Genomic DNA, 17,103 nt, shown 5'->3' on the forward strand with positions numbered 1-17,103 from the left:
GACGAGAATTTCAGCAAAAAGATACATCCAATTGCTATGGGAATCGTAGGGAAATGGCTCGCTGAGCTTCAAATGTGTACATACTAGCACCTCTGTTGAATGACCCTAGACTTACTGAAATCCTATCCTACTCATTTTGGACCTGTTTGAAACCTGGTTTCCCAGCACCAATAATATGAAAACTGAAGGCTGCGGATGGCAAACAGGAGTTTGTGATTCCCCTCTGAGCCCACCAGAGACCTGAACTCATAATAGTGCCTTAAATAATAGTATACACTTTAGTGTATCTAGCACTTTTATTTTTAGCCTGGAGAGCCCCCGTTTCAGACTATTTGGGTCCTAATTTACTTTCCTTACCTAAGCAACATTAGCAAGACAGCCTTATCTTTTAAAATGGCCTTTCTAGGGGGACCCCGGGTGTCTCAGCGGTTTAGTGCCTGCCTTCAGCCCAGGGAGTGATCCTGGAGTCCCGAGATGGAGTCCTGGGATCGAGTCCCACACTGGGCTCCCTGCATGGAACCTGCTTCTCCCTCTGCCTGTGTCTCTGCCTCTCTCTCTCTCTCTCTCATGAATAAATAAAATCTTTAAAAAAATAACAATAAAAATAAAATAAAATAAAATGGCCCTTCTGCTCTTAAGAATATGAGGACCAGGATAAGGGGACTTGGCAATCTCAGAGATAAGGGGCAGATGGGCCCTGCTGGCCTGAATACAGATAATATGGTAGGATGAAGCTGAGGGGCTCCTGAGGTTAAGCATGGGGAGAAAGGTAGGAAAAGGACAGAGAACAAGAAAGAGGTGCCTAGTCACCCAAAAGGAAACAAAAGTCACCCAATGGGAACAGAAAGAAATATTTCATCTGGGTCTGCCTTTCCCTATCCATTTCGATAGCTATCCCCCATCCAGAATGATATCCTTGTGCTGGCTGGGGTGAAACAAAAGGGGAGCTTCCCATTGTCCCCATGGATCCTTTACCCACCAGCCTTTCCTCTTCACATCTGCTCTCAGCTCTCTTACTGTGTTTTTGCACAACAGTGAATACAATATCTAAGAACTGAAACAAGATTAGGCAGGTAAACTCCCGCGCCAGCCTCTAGACTCCTGTGGGAATTCAGGGAGTGACTCACCAGCTAGGCTTCCATCCCTAGCAACGGCCATAAGAAGCAAGGTTCTCTCTCCTAAATTCTCCAGGCTTTATCTTTTCGTTCAGACCAGAGTGAAATCAAGGAGCCCCAGAACTCTGGACAAACATTTTGAGAAAGGGTTCTCTCTACCCTGCCTCTAGGTCAGCCCTCCCAAACCATATTTCACCCTGACCTCCCCCGACTGCTCCGTTTTCCCAGTTTCCTTTTTTTGTTGCATTCAGTTTTCTTCTCTCAATTAGGCATGCAGTCTACACAACAAATTCTGCTTGGCACGGTAGAGTGTGAGTGCATCAACGAGCATTACAGGGCAAGTTTGAGCCCATCTGAACCCAACTGGAGAGGTTGTGCCTCTTCTGCATACCCATCCCAGCCTCCTGACATCCAGACTACAAAAATCAGCAGTGCTTCTTTCTCTAAACAATAATTTGAATATGTCTCATCTCAGCTTCAATTCCCCCTGGCTTGAAACGCCATCTCTTATTACATTGAAACTCTATATGTATATTTTGTCTCTCAATCTTTGTCCTTATCTGTCCCAGTCCATTTGGGCTGCTACAACCAAGTACCACAGGTTAGATGGCTCACATGACAGAGATTTATTTCTCATGGTTATGGAGGCTGGAAGTCTGGGCTCAGCGTGCCAGCATGATAGGGGAGGGCCATCTTCCAGGTCACAGGCTTCTCTTTGTGTCCTCAAAGGGCAGAAGGAATGAGGGATCTCTCTGGGATGTCTTTTATAAGAGTGCTAATCCCAATCATGAGGGCTCCGCCCCCCATGACCTAAGCACCTCCCAAAGGATATATCCTGATACCATCACTTCAGGCATTAGGATCTCCAAGACAGTAATTTGGAGGTAATACAAATGTTCAAACCGTAGCATCTTCTGTTTTTCTCAGTATTTCCCTACTGAGGCACCTGAGCATAGCCAGATGAGTTGGCTTCTTGTCGCCAGATGTGTTGCATAGGTCTCCACTTTTCTGTCCTTGTGAATGTCATTTCTCCAGCCTAAACTAGCCTGTCTTCCTCCAGGGCAACCCCACCAAATTCAGTCCAAAAGATGCTTTAGCCTTGGTACTTCAGACTTACCTTTAGCTTTGCAATTCATGGTTACAAATGTGCAAACATCTCACAAATATGAGGCTTATTAGAAGTGACTTTACATTTGGATTAATAGTGTGGCATCACATACATGCCCCAACACGGATGAACCTTGAAGACATCATGAAGTAAGTAAGCCAGTCACAGAAAGGCAATATGATTCCACTTATAGGAGATACCTAGAGTAATCAAATACATAGAGACAGATACTGGAACAGTGGTTACCATGATCTGGAGACAGTGGGATGGAGGGTTATTGTTTAATGGGGACATAGTTTCTGTATGGGAAGATGAAAAAGTCCTAGAGATGGGTACTGGTGACAGCTTCACAACAGTGTGAATGTATTTAATCCCACTAAACTGTACACTCAAAATGTTATGTGGGGTGCCTGGGTAGCTCAGTCAGTTGGGTGTCCTGCTGAGCTCAGGTTATAATTTTGGGGAGGTGGGATCGAGCCCCAAATTGGGCTCTGCCCTTGGCACAGAGTATGCTTGTCTCTCTCCTCTGCTCCTCTCTCCACTCATACTCCCTCTCTCTCTCTCTTTCTCTCCATCTCTAAAATAAATAAATAAATAAATAAATAAATAAATAAATAAATCTTTTTAAAAATTTGTATCTTACCATGATAAAACAATTTTTGAATAATATATGGTAATTCTAGAACTTTTAGAAAACAAGAACACATAAAAAAAAAGAAGAAAATAAAAATACACTTCCAAGATTTTCACTTAATATATTATAAACCTTAGGGGACCTGGGTGGCTCAGTCAGTGGGGCATCTGACTCTTGATTTCTGCTCAGGTCATGATCTCAGAGTCATGGGATGGAGCTCCAGCATCAGGCTCTGTGCTTGGGATTCTCTCTTCCTCTGCCTCTCTCTCTCTTATAAATATATAAATATTTATCTTATAGATAGTATATAGTATATATATATTATATATAGTACATATATAGTATAGTATAGATATATATAGTATATACTATATAGTATATATAGTAATATTCTATTGTATATATCTTATAAATATATATATCTTATAAATATATCTTGTAAATATATATATCTTATAAATAAACATATATATCTATCTTTGTAAGTCACTGGATAACATGCTACAAAACTTAAAGTTTATGTGTTATTTTATTTTATGGACATACATTAATCAATATCCTATTAGCAAATATTAAAGTTATTTCTTTTTTTAAAATTTATTCATTTATTTTAGAGAGAGAGAAAATATGCACAAGTGGGGCCAGGGGAGAGGAAGAGAGAGAGAGAGAATCTGAAACAGCCTGCACTGAGCCTGGAGCCTGACATGGGGTAGATCTTATGACCTCGAACTCATGACCTGAGCCTAGACCAACAGTTGGACGCTTAACCATCCAGGGCCCCAAAGTCAATTAATTTTTTAACTATTAAAAAGGTTACTGCAAGAAACATCCTTATAGCTAAATTTTTATGACATTGTGAGGTAGATGTGGTTATAAAATGGCAAAATGTTATAACTTTGTGGTGACAGAATTGTTCTGTATCTTTTTTTAAATTTTATTTAAATTCAATTAATCAACATATAATATATTATTGATTTCAGAGCAAGTTCTATGACTCATCAAGTTTATATAACACCCAGGGCTTGTTATATCCCGTGCCCTCCTTACTGTCCATCACCCAGTTACCCCCCCACCCCTCCCCTCAGTGACTCTCAGTTTGTTTGCTATGATTAAGACTCTTTTATGGTGGGATCCCTGGGTGGCGCAGCGGTTTGGCGCCTGCCTTTGGCCCAGGGGGCGATCCTGGAGACCCAGGATCGAATCCCACGTCGGGCTCCCGGTGCATGGAGCCTGCTTCTCCCTCTGCCTGTGTCTCTGCCTCTCTCTCTCTCTCTCTCTGTGTGACTATCATAAATAAATAAAAAAATTAAAAAAAAAAAAGACTCTTTTATGGTTTGTCTCCCTCTCTGATTTCATCTTGTTTTATTTTTTCCTCTCTTCCCCTGTGATCCTCTTTTTTGTTTCTTAAATTCCACATATGAGTGAAATCATATGATACTTGTCTTTTTCTGATTGACTTATTTTGCTTAGCATAATATCCTCTAGTAGTTCCATCCATATCCTTGCAAATGGCAAGATTTCATTTTTTGATGGCTGAGTAATATTCCAGTGTGTGTGTGTGTGTGTGTGTGTGTGTACCATTTCTTCTGTATCCATTCATCTGTCGATGGACATCTGGGCTCTTTCCATAGTTTGGCCATTGTGGACATTGCTGTTATGAACATTGGGGTGCAGGTACCCCTCAGATCACTACATTTGTATCTTTGAGGAAAATCCCCAGTAGTGCAACTGCTGGGTCATAGGGTAGCTCTATTTTCAACTTCCTGAGGAACCTCCACACTCTTTTCCAGAGTGGCTGCACCAGCTTGCATTCCCACCAGCAGTGCAAGAAGGTTCCCCTTTCTCCACATCCTTGTCAACATCAATCATTTCCTGACTTGTTAATTTTAGCCATTCTGACCAGTATGAAGTGGTATCTCATTGTGGCTTTGATTTGTATTTCCCTGATGCCAAATGATGTTGAGCATTTTTTCATGTGTCTGTTGGCCCTTTGTATGTCTTCTTTGGACAAGTGTCTGTTCATGTTTTCTGCCTATTTCTTTACCTTTTTAAAAAAAGATTAAAAAAAAATAAAAAAGATTTTATTTATTTATTTATGAGAGACAGAGAGAGAGAGAAGCAGAGACAGGCAGAGAGAGGAGCAGGCTCCATGCAGGGAGCCTGACGTGGGACTCGATCCCGGGTCTCCAGGATCAGGTACTGGGCTGCAGGCGGCGCTAAACTGCTGAGCCACCTGGGCTGCCCTTCTGCCTATTTCTTAATTGGATTATTTGTTCTTTGGATGTTGAGCTTAATAACTTCTTTATAGATTTTGGATACTAGCTCTTTATTTACTTGAGTAATCTCTACATCCAATGTGGGGCTTGAACTAATGACCCTGAGGTCAAGAGTGGCACGCCCCTCCCAGTGAGCCAGCCAGGTGCCCTGGTTACTAGCCCTTTATATAATATGTCATTTGCAAGTGTCTTCTCCCATTCTGTCAGTTGTCTTTTGGTCTTGTCAGCTGTTTCCTTTGTGCACAAGCTTTTTATCTTGATGAAGTCCTAATACTTCATTTTTGCCTTTGTTTCTCTTGGCTTTTGGAGATGTGTCTAGTGAGAAGATGCTGCAGCCAAGGTCAAAGAGGTTGTTGCCTGGAATTGTTCTGTATCTTGACTGGTGATAGACACACAAACTTATTCATTGTGATAAAACTATATAAATAAACACATACACATATACACATGCATAAATGAGTACAAGTAAAATGGGATATCTGAACAATATTGTGAATTATATTGATGTCAGTATCCTGGTTGTGATATTGTACTATAGTTTGTAAGATGTTACCATTGAGGGAAACTGAGTAGGGTATATGAGACCTATTTTTTCTTACTGCATGTGAATCTACAGTTATCTCAAACACAGTGGCTTAATTTTTTTTTAAAGTGAAAAAATTTATGCACACCAATGACTAGTTTATTAATATAAAATTTCAAATGATGAAGTACTGAATTAAAAGCATTATTTTAAGGGCTTTTGGTACACATTGCCCTTTATGCTCATGCCAATAATGTAAGAACTCTATAACACTGAATATTATTATTATAAACACCTTTTAATTCTTTTTTTTTTTAAGATTTTATTTATTTACTCATGAGAGACATAGAGAGAAGGCAGAGACACAGGCAGAGGGAGAATCAGGCTCCAGGCAGGAAGTCTGATGTGGGACTCGATCCCGGGAATCCAGGATCACACCCTGAGCCAAAGGTAGACGCTTAATCACTGAGCCATCCAGGCATCCCAACAAAAAAAATATTTTTTAAGATTTTTATTTATTTATTCACGAGAGACAGAGAGAGAGGCAGAGACACAGGCAGAGGGAGAAGCAGGCTCCATGCAGGGAGCCCGACGTGGGACTCAATCCCAGGTCTCCAGGATCAGGCCCCGGGTTGAAGGCGGCGCTAAACCGCTGAGCCATCCGGGCTGCCCCGCATCCCAACAAAATTATTTCTCACTGGCGTTTAATTCCTTCAAGATTTTAACATAGCAGCACATTGTCATTTCTCCATATATTATTAATTCCTTCTTTTCTATTAACTGAGCAACTTCCCTTTAGGGGAAGAACCGAGAATTCACTTCTTTCTATAGTTTTTGTAAAGATCACCAGGGAGTCCTGAGAAGCACACTTAGAGGAACAAGCAAGGTACTAAATCCTTCATCTTACAAGTAGTGAGTGACTTTGGAGTCCTATGATTTGTGTAAACTACACTTTGAGTGGTATCACCTGAGAATTTGTTAGAACTGCACATTCTCTGACCCACCTCAAACCTACTGAATAAGTTTCTGGGCATGGAGCCCAGCAATCTGCCTCAATGAGCTCACCAAGCAATTGGACTGCACACTAGAATCTGAAAAGTGCCATTTGTAGAAGACAGTGGCAAGCATCATTATTTATTTTTTTCCTCCTTCCCACACCCTTAACAGCACATGAGTTCCATGAGGACAGACCCTTTAACTATTAAAGTTCACCCTTACCTCCCTAATACCTAAACTATGGGTGCTTAACAATAATAATTCAAGAAACAATTTAGGGGATCCCTGGGTGGCGCAGCGGTTTGGCACCTGCCTTTGGCCCAGGGCGCGATCCTGGAGACCCGGGATCGAATTCCACGTCGGGCTCCCGGTGCATGGAGCCTGCTTCTCCCTCTGCCTATGTCTCTGCCTCTCTCTCTCTGTGACTATCATAAATAAATAAAAATTAACAAAAAAAAAGAAACAATTTAGTAATTAACCAAACTCTGCTCTCTAAAGTCTGAGTGTTCACTCTGGACTGTGCGGCCAGACTCTCAGGGCAGCCTCTATCAATTGTTTATGTTACAAGGGTGAAACTTGCAGGTGTTCAAGACCCCGTTCAAAGCTAATTTCTTGGTTTAACTTTTTAAATGCAAGGAGGATGACCAGAAAAAGAAAAGTCTGGGAGCACTGGTTGGCCCTTAGACTTGTAAAATGTTGGTCATATTGGCCCTCAAACCCTAAACTCATCAGTCAAAATGGAGCTTGGGTCAGTCTTGGTGAGACAGTGCTATTCAAATAGTGTGAGCAATAAGCAGTGAGAGAAAGAAAAGAAAAGAGAAAGAGAAAAGATACTAGATGCTAGATGATGCAGGTTGACCAGGTTCAAGGATCCAGAAGAGGTACCACAGGATGAGTCAAGAGGATATTTTGCTTTGGACTGAATAGAAATCAACCATGAAGTGAGAGGAAGTGAGAGCAGAGTTTATTGAAGACATGGAGAGGGACCAGGCACAGTGTGTGGGAGACCTGGAAAGGAAAGATGAGTCTCATCTTCGCTTGGGGTCTGAGGTTTTCATTGAGGATTGTGGTCTGGTCCACATATCTTCTCAGGCATCCAGGAACAAAGGAGTGTTTAAATGTTCTCGTAAGTCACATATACCCTGGAGCCAGGGGTCTTGATGAGTCAATGGTCTTGGAAAACATTCATGACAACCCCACCCAGTCACTCCTTAGATATTATCTATTGTGCTGGAAGATTCCAAAGAGATCATTAACTCCTTGACCTTCCCAAAGAGTCCATAACATTATCTGTTCTGTAATGCACGTGTAAGGCAGGGGTGTAGGTCCTAGCAAGAATGGAAGCAGGGAAAGGAGTGAAGAGAGCGGTTTTTCATGGGGTTCCTTTGGTTTCCCCGAGTCATTGGACAACTGAGCCTACGCATAATCTCAGACCTACAGTAGCCCTTCTCTATCACATAAATGAAGGATAGTCGGAAGAAAGGCAGGCAGGGACAAGGGGCACCCATCCTAAGAGGTAACTCCCCTTAAAAGGATTTTACACCACCCTGGAAGGAGCCCTCCACCCTTTTCCACGTGAACAAACTACCTGATAGGTTGATGGGCGCGTGGACAAAAACGTGACTGCGTGACAGGTGCATTGAGAGTTAATCAGATTAAAATATCCCACCAACATTCTCATAAAACCCCTAGACTTAGAAACTTTTGGTGGCAACCCTCTTGGGTCCCCTCCCTTTTTGGGAGCTTTGTCCTGTCACCGGTAGACTTTGCCGCCCACCAGTCTTCATCTGGTCTACCTCTTCATTCTTCAAAGTGGTGTCAGCAAGAACCACAGGCACTGAAGAAAAATCCTGAAGCACAGCAAACTCTTAGTCATGAGATGCTGCAGATGTATATCAGTGCGCCAGACGTTTAGAGGATGATTACTAACATATATTTTGCAAGTTTCCAAAGGGATTTTTTTTTTAAGATTTTATTTATTTGACAGAGAGCATACACAAGTGGCGAGGCGGGGGCTGGGGGGGAGACGGAGAAGCAGATTCCTCGCTGAGCAGGGAACCTGATGTGGGGCTCAATCCTAGGGCCCTGGGAACATGACCTTGAGCCACCCAGGTGCCCCTCCACAGGGATTTTTACAGGATTCTGGAGGTCAGGCTAATATCAAGCTGAGGTTGCCTTTTGCTTCTAGCAAAGTATTAACTTTGGGATAGCTAAAGCCCCTCAAGGAAGGTCACTGGGCCCGACTCAAGTACTTGGCAATGGAATGTAAGTTGTAAAGAAACTTCATTCTTTTCTTTTACCTTTCTTTGTTCTCCACATTAGAGAGGACTTTGCTCAAAAAGGCCTTACTAGCTTGCTAGGCTCCTTTCTGTCTGCTGTACCTGTTCATATCATAATGTAGTTACTACCTGTGGTGGTAGCTCTCTTCCTGGAGCAGGTTTTCTAAATTCTTTTTTAAGCAGTTGGGGGGTGGGGAGGAGAAAAAGAACTTTACCTGAATCTGCTGGATCTTAGCTGTTTTTGTTGTTGTTGTTGTTTGTTTGTTTCTTAAAAGTAGGCTCCACCCTGAACGTGGGGCTCAAACTCACAACCCTGAGATCAAAAGTCACATGCTCTACCAACTGAGCCAGACAGGGGCCCCGTCTTGATTGCTTTTTTTTTTATTTTTTTTATTGCTTTTAACTCAAAATAATCTATGTCAAAGCAGCCCATCTTGGAGTGGCCTGCCCTACAAATCCAAGAGAAACTTTGAGACAACTCCATTACCAGAGATCCCCAGAGTAATTTTTATTTTATTACCAAGGATATTTTATAAAGCATACAAGTATGTGGGATTTTACTTATCTATATTCCCTTTTTGCCCCACATACCTAAAATTCTTCATGGAAATGCTATTATTTGCCATAGTGCCTTAGTAAGCAGAGAGGGTTTTTTGTTTTGTTTTGTTTTGTTTTTTTAAGCAGAGTTTTAAGTCCAGCTCAGTTCACTATCATGACTCACATCTCTGTGGACTCCTGCCCCCAAATCAAGGACACCTGTCAGAAAATTTTGTGCTTCTGTGTTTTTCTTTCTTCATGCACTGTTCCCTAAAGGCTACCTTGCTCTGTTTTCCTATGAATGCTTTGGTTACTGCAGACCACATTCTATCTTCATTCCCTCCTCCTGAATGTATGAGCATCAGTCATGTTCTAGGCATGGGGGACTCAGCTATAAATAAGCAGACAAGTCCCTGCCCTCTCAAAGCTTCCAGCCTGGCCCTCATTTTGCCTTTGTTTTCTACAAGAATACAACGTACTGTAGCTGGGGCACCCAGGGTACAAGAGCGCCTGCTCCAAGGGTTCCAAACAGACTTAGTCTGGCCACTTGCTGCTGACAAAATCCAAAGGAGAGAGGAGTGGTGGTGAAGCAAGAAAGGAACTTTTCTCAGTGAGGCCAACACTGGGAAGACAGCAGAGTAGCATCCCAAAGACTGTCTGCAAAGTGCAGTTCCAAATTTATATAAGGAAAATGTGAGACAAAGGTCGGTGGGTGGTGTAGGTGGGCCATGAAGGTCAAATGAGTCATTGTCAGGGGCGGGATCTTGCTGGCTCTGGGCAGTCCTTATTGCCAGAGGGGATAGGTTCAGTTCCCTTCAGGAGATGCTTGGCCTGCAGTCTTTTGCCTCAACTGATAAGCTGGGAATAACTGAATTCAGAAGTTAGAGGTCAAAATGGAGGAATATGAAGTCCTCTTTCAATACTAACGTTTAATTAAACAAGTTTTTCCTTACCCAAGATCAGAGAAAATGTATTCGGCTACAAAACAAATAGTTTTGTGTTTTGTTTTGTTCTTATGTTTAACAGTTTTCATTTTAAAGAGCCAGGTGTTTCAGGAGGGACTGGCCCTGGGAGTTTGGTGCTATTCCAACAGATGTGGTGTGATTGAAGCCTGCTTTGCTGGTCAGGGGGGCACCTGCAGACCACCTAGCCCTCCAACCTCTCAGAGCCAGTGATAGTTTCCAGGCCAGACTGTGGACCCAAAACCTGGTCTTCTCATTTTTCCGGACTCTGCATGTAACTTGTTCTATTGTTTGCCTCAAAGACCTTTGCAGTTCTGTTTGCCACATCCTCGTTGAAAGTCCCCCCTTAGGGATCCCTGGGTGGCACAGCAGTTTGGCGCCTGCCTTTGGCCCAGGGTGCGATCCTGGAGACCCGGGATCGAATCCCACATCGGGCTCCCGGTGCATGGAGCCTGCTTCTCCCTCTGCCTGTGTCTCTGCCTCTCTCTCTCTCTCTCTCTGTGACTATCATAAATAAATAAAATTAAAAAAAATAAAAAAGAAAGTCCCCCCTTAGTATTTTCTCATACGATCCTATCATCCCGAGCACACTATATTCCCACTCAAGTTAGCTCCTGCTAAGATCCTCCTAATTTTGTTTCTCCTGCTTTGTTTCATTAAACTCTAAAATCGCTTTAATTGTGAAACAGTTCCGTGTGTATCCATCCAGGTCCCCCACCTGGGGGTTTGATAAAACCAGTTTAACTGCTCCCTATGTTACACTACAAAGGCCTTGGAGTCTTTGCCTCCATCAAGCCCCTGTAATTACACATTCTGTCCTTTATGAATCTCGAGATTCAAAGAACCTATGCTTTTTTACCCTGTGGCAGATTCACTGAAAGCCCTTCTTTCCCCGACAAAAAGGTCTATGATTTATTCACTTATTTTTTACTGTTTTTTTTTTAATGGTGGTAAAATATTTATAACCTCAATCCTGTCATTTTAACCATTCTTACACATGCAATGCAGTGGCATGCAGTATATCACAACGTGCAATCATTACCAGTATCTGTTTCCAAAACTTTTTATCACCCCAAAAGAAATTCTGTACCCATTAAGTAATGAGTCCCCAACTCTCCTTCCCCCAGCCCCTGGTAAGCTCTAATCTACTCTGTATGAATTTGCCTATTCTAGATAATTCATATAAGTGGAATCACACAGTATTTGTTCTTTTGTGTCTAGCTTATTTCATTTAATATTTTTAGAGTTCACCCACGTTGTGCCACATATCAGAACTTTATTCCTTTTTACGGCTGTGTAATATTGCATAGCATGTATATGTCACATGTTTATCCATTCATCTGTTGATGGGTATTTAGGTTGTTTCCACATTTTGACTGCTGTGAACAATGCTGCTATGAATGTGGGCGTACAAACATCCTGTTTGAATCCGTGGTTTCAATTCTTTTGATATGTATGATGTGGTAAACAAAGACAGAAGCAAAATTATTAAATTTCCTTACTACTTACAGCCCATTGACAAGTCCTTGAAACAAGCAAAGTGACCTTCCTCTAGGGACTCAACTGCCTTGATGTTGACACTTCACTAAGGGCAACAGGCAATTTAGCACAATACCCTCCCCCCCAACCATTTTTATTTTTTTATTTTTTTATTTTTTTTCCCCCAACCATTTTTAACATATAAAAATTCCTTTGAAAATTTCCTTTATCCCCTCCAAGATATGTGTTGGCAATCATCCCCCAAGCATATAACCCACTGATATACATGACTAAGGTTTTATTAGAATGTAATAAATGACATTTCCCCAACAATGGCTAGCCCCGTCAAGGTCCTGGAAACCTTTTTCCCAAAATTCCTTAGAGACTTAGACTATCCCTAACCCCTTCCCAACTTGAAGGTATATAATCACTGTGCCCCTCAAGACCCAGTGCAGCTCTTTCTGTCTGTGGATCCTGTCCCCGTGCTTTAATAAAACCACCTTTTTGCGCCAAAGACCTCTCAAGAGTTCTTTATTGGCCATTGGCTTTGAATCCTAATGTCTTTTGTACATCATACTCAGGAGCAGAATTGCTAGGTAATATGGGAATTCTGTGTTTAACTTTTTGAATAATTGCCAAATTGTCTTCCACAGCAGCTGTACCATTTTATAATCCCACCTGCAGTGTATGAGGGTTCCAGTTTCTCCACAACTTTGCCAACACTTCTTTTCTTTTTTTAATTATAAACATCATGGTACAGGAGAAGTAATCTCATTGTATTTCTCTGATGGTTAATGATGTTAAGCATCTTTTCATATGTTTATTGGCCATTTATCTGTTTTCTTTGGAAGAAAGAAGTCCTTTGCCCATTTTTAGATTTTTGGCTGTTTATTCAGGGTTTATTTTTAATTAAAAAAAATTTTTTTTAAAGATTTTATTTAATTCACGAGAGACACACACACAGAGAGAGGCAGAGACATAAGCAGAGGGAGAAGCAGGCTCCATGCAGGGAGCCTGATGTGGGACTGGATCCCGGAACCCCGGGATCACGCCCTGAGTCAAAGGCAGATGCTCAACCGCTGAGCCACCCAGGTGTCCCTAATTTAAAGTTTTGAAGCCCTCACCACTGTAGGTCACAAGCAATCAGTCTGCACTTCGAAGATTTTATTTACAACCTAGAGCTCCACTCAGCCTTAGATGACAAACTCTGGTGTCCAGGGCTGCCTATCTTTAAAGTCAGGACCAACTGGAAGAATAGATTGCTTGGCCATGGAGTTGGCCCCTCTGATCCTATCATATGTTAAGATAGATGAACCAAAAACTAAAATAAAAATGAAAACAAAAGCAGAGGATAAGATTTGGAGTTGATCTGGTTTACTATTCCTCACTCGTCAATGTAACAAATATTTCTCGAACACTTATATGCAATAAGCACTGTGTTAGGTACTGGGGATATAGCAGTCAATGGGATGGATGTTGTTCATACAGAAGTAGAATAATGGTCCCCAAGGATGTCCACGCCCTCAGCCTGGAACTTGTGAGTATGTTATATTACTGCATGCCAAAAGGGACTTCACAGATGTGACTGGATTTTGAGATGGAGAGGTTATTCCGGATTATTTGGTGAGCCCAATGCAATTACAACGGTCCTTACAAGAGAGAGGCAAGAGGATCAAAGTGAGTGAAGATGTCATGAAGGAAGCAGAGTCACTCAGACATTTGATTACATTGCACTGCTGGCTTTCAAGATGGAAGAAGAGGCCATGAGTCAAAGAATGCAGGTGGCCTGTGAGCTGGAAAAGGTAAGGAAGCAGATTCTTCCCTAGAGTTTCTTTTTTTTTTTTTTTTTAATTTTTATTTATTTATGATAGTCACAGAGAGAGAAAGAGAGAGAGAGAGAGAGGCAGAGACACAGGCAGAGGGAGAAGCAGGCTCCATGCACCGGGAGCCCGACGTGGGACTCGATCCCGGGTCTCCAGGATTGTGCCCTGGGCCAAAGGCAGGTGCTAAACTGCTGCGCCACCCAGGGATCCCTTCCCTAGAGTTTCTGAAAGAAATCCATTTCTGCCAACCCCTTGACTTTAGGATTTCTGATTTCCAGAATTTAAAGATAATAGGTTTGCATTGTTCTAGGAACTTAGTTTGTGGTGATTTGTTGCAACAGCAATAGGAAACTAGCACAGTTCCTTATCCCTCCATCAAGGACACTGGCATGGTAGGCAGCAATCAGCACACCTGGGTCTGACTCTGTGCTCCGTGCTTTGTAGCTTTGTGGCTTGTGACAAGTTACTTTATCACGCTGAGACTCGTTTTCCATGTCTATAAAATGGGGACAGTAATGTTCGACTCACAAAGTTGTGAAAATTAGAGAGAAACTATGTGAAACAGATGGGGTAGAGGAGGCTCTTAGTAAGTGGAAGCTATGATTCTTGCCATCACAATTTTGTTTTTAATGCTTTCCTTTAATTAGGGAAAAAGATGGGAGACCAGAGACACAGACCCAATTTAGAAGCAGGATGTTAGAAAGGGAAGAGATTACAAAATACTTAGGTGGGAGTAGTTAAGGGAGGTTCTATTCCATGGTATGAGTCAGGGCCCTGGCTGTCCTTTCTCCCTTCTGCTCTCAGTGGCACTGTCCTGCTCTTTAACCTCCAGGTATCACACTCAAGATTTCTCTGGGCCCTATTTCCTTTATCCCCATCAAGCTTTGCTTCTTTTTCTCTGTCTCAATCTCACCCAGAGGCAAGGCCCCTGTTTTGTTTATCCTTCTCAGTCATGACTCCGGTCCTTTTGGTTATATTTGCTCATATTTGGTCATTTTTGCTTTCTTTATGCCTCATTTTTTAAAAAGATTTTATTTATTTATTCATGAGCAACAGACACACACACAGAGAGAGAGAGAGAGAGAGAGAGAGGCAGAGACACAGGCAAAGGGAGAAGCATACTCTGCAGGGAGCCCAATGTGGGACTTGATCCCGGGACTCCAGGATCACGCCCTGAGCCAAAGGCAGACACCCAACCGCTGAGCCACCCAGGCATCCCTCTTTATGCCTCATTGATGCCGTCTACATTGGGTCTCCAATTCTCGGTCATAAATTGTAATGACTGTGTCTTCTTTGTTAGCAATGGTTGGGCTCCAGCAGCTGTGTCTGCCCTGTGTATCACATTTCTGTTGGCTGTCATAGCTCATTGGCTCAGGATGGACAATTGCCCAAGTTAGGAAGTGGGATTTGTGATCTACACAGCCCTGACTCAGAAACTATTAGAACGACATGTATCAATCACTTTTCAGGAGGCTAATTAATAGCCATATTCCACCAGGGGAGAGGGAGGAGAGGAGAGAAGAACCCACCAGATTTGCAAGGAGATATTCCAATGGCTTTGCAATTCCTTGTTCCAGTCCTTTCCTGAAGCTTTACTATATTCTAGGATTCCAATTTCACCAGATAGCCCTATCCATATTCTTACACATAATTTACATACATAGAACACACATTTACATGAATATGTATGTAGAATATAAATGTACATGTTGAAATAAATTTCTAGACCCAAGATGGAGCTGAGCTGCTCCTGGCCGGGGTGCTGTGTCAGCAAACGGAATTTAAATAACTTTCATGTCTCTGTAAATGTTCCACTTGACCAGAAAGACAGTATATCCAGTCAGCTGATTTGCAAACACCAAGCCAACTCTAGGCTCTAGTTCCTCCTTTTTTTTTTTATTAATTTTTAAAAGATTTTTATTTATTTATTCATGAAAGACAGAGAGAGACAGAGAGAGGCAGAGACACAGGCAGAGGAAGAAGCAGGCTCCATGCAGGGAGCCCGATGTGGGACTTGATCCCGGGTCCCCAGGATCACGCCCTGGACTGAAGGCAGGTGTTAAACTGCCCCCCAGGGATCCCTAGTTCCTCCTTCTTTTTTGCCCCAAACGAGTATAACTATGTGGCTGTAGCCAATCAGATACTTTCTATTTTTTCCTGCTTTTTCTTTATTCTTTATCCTATAAAAGCTTCCTGTCTTTCAGTTCTCTGGATCCCTGCGAATAGAGACTACTTTTTCATGAAGTGTTAAATAATGTTTGTTTGGATCATGTAAATTGTTTTCTTTAATCATTTTTAACATACATATACATAAAATTCTCAATTTTCCCCTCGGCCAACTTTAATTGAATTTTGTTTTGTCCAAAAGGCTTCAGACAATTTGTAAGTAAAGATCTTCGGGGAACAGCGAGCTCTAGTATTAACACTAGAGGAAAACCATTTAATATGAATGCTGCCATGCTCCTCATCTCGTTTTATTGCTGAGCCAGAGACCTGAAAATCTTGATGACCAAAATCTTCTATCATCAAACACCTTCATCTGGGAGAAAGTCTATGAAAACTGCACCACGTGGTCATTTCCAACATCAAGCACTGAAAGAAGCATCATATCCTTTCTTGAAATGTATCCAAAGAAAAGATGAGTACAGGATGTCCACAGCCCTGGCTAACTAATCTTAATTTCTCTTCATGTACAAAAAAAAAAAAAAAAAAAAAAAGAGAGAGAGAGAGAAACACACACACACACAAAAAACAATGTCCTCAAGTTTATTTCTTTCCCTCCTCCTCTTCCTCTTCCTTCTATTCTTATAGGCCCCACTTAGCCTGAAAAGAGGCACATTTGGGTGAAGAGTCTCTCAATGGATGCAGACTTTAATTTTCCAAATGAGTTGACATTTTCTTGTTCCCACTAGGCTAACTCATGAAACGAAGTGGGTCCTACCACATGTTTATGGCCAGTACCCTGCTAGGAAAGACCCAGAGAATGAGAGGGGCTAATGTATGATGAGTGCCTGCTTGGGGCCAAGCATCGGGCTTCTATTCATTCTTCATAGTCATCCAATGAAGTGGGTAGTATTTTTCCCATTCAACAGACAAAGAGCTGGGGTTCTGAGAGGTCGAGGAACTTGTCCAGTATCTTACAGGTAAAATGCAATGAGTTCCATCTCAGTCTAGAGCCTGCAATTTTTACTATACCAAGCACAACCTTCAACTGAGAAGATCCTCATTCCCAGGAAAAAAAGTTGTGGAGTTTTCCCCCTAGGCCCGAGACAGAATTCACACTACAGGCTGTGTCAGGAAAATGATGTAAATATTCACCCAGTGGGCTTTCTGTGGTTCTGTTACTGTCGATTCAGGATTCTACACTCAGC

General features: G+C 42.0%; 1 long non-coding RNA gene across 1 annotated transcript in view; it reads right to left on the reverse strand.

Moving 5' to 3' along the window:
- LOC144305074 (uncharacterized) overlaps positions 1-17,103 on the reverse strand; it is a 49,549-nt gene that overhangs the window by 18,657 nt on the left and 13,789 nt on the right. The window lies entirely within an intron of this gene.

This window comes from Canis aureus, chromosome 35 (genome assembly GCF_053574225.1).
Source record: "Canis aureus isolate CA01 chromosome 35, VMU_Caureus_v.1.0, whole genome shotgun sequence".
NCBI lineage: Eukaryota > Metazoa > Chordata > Mammalia > Carnivora > Canidae > Canis > Canis aureus.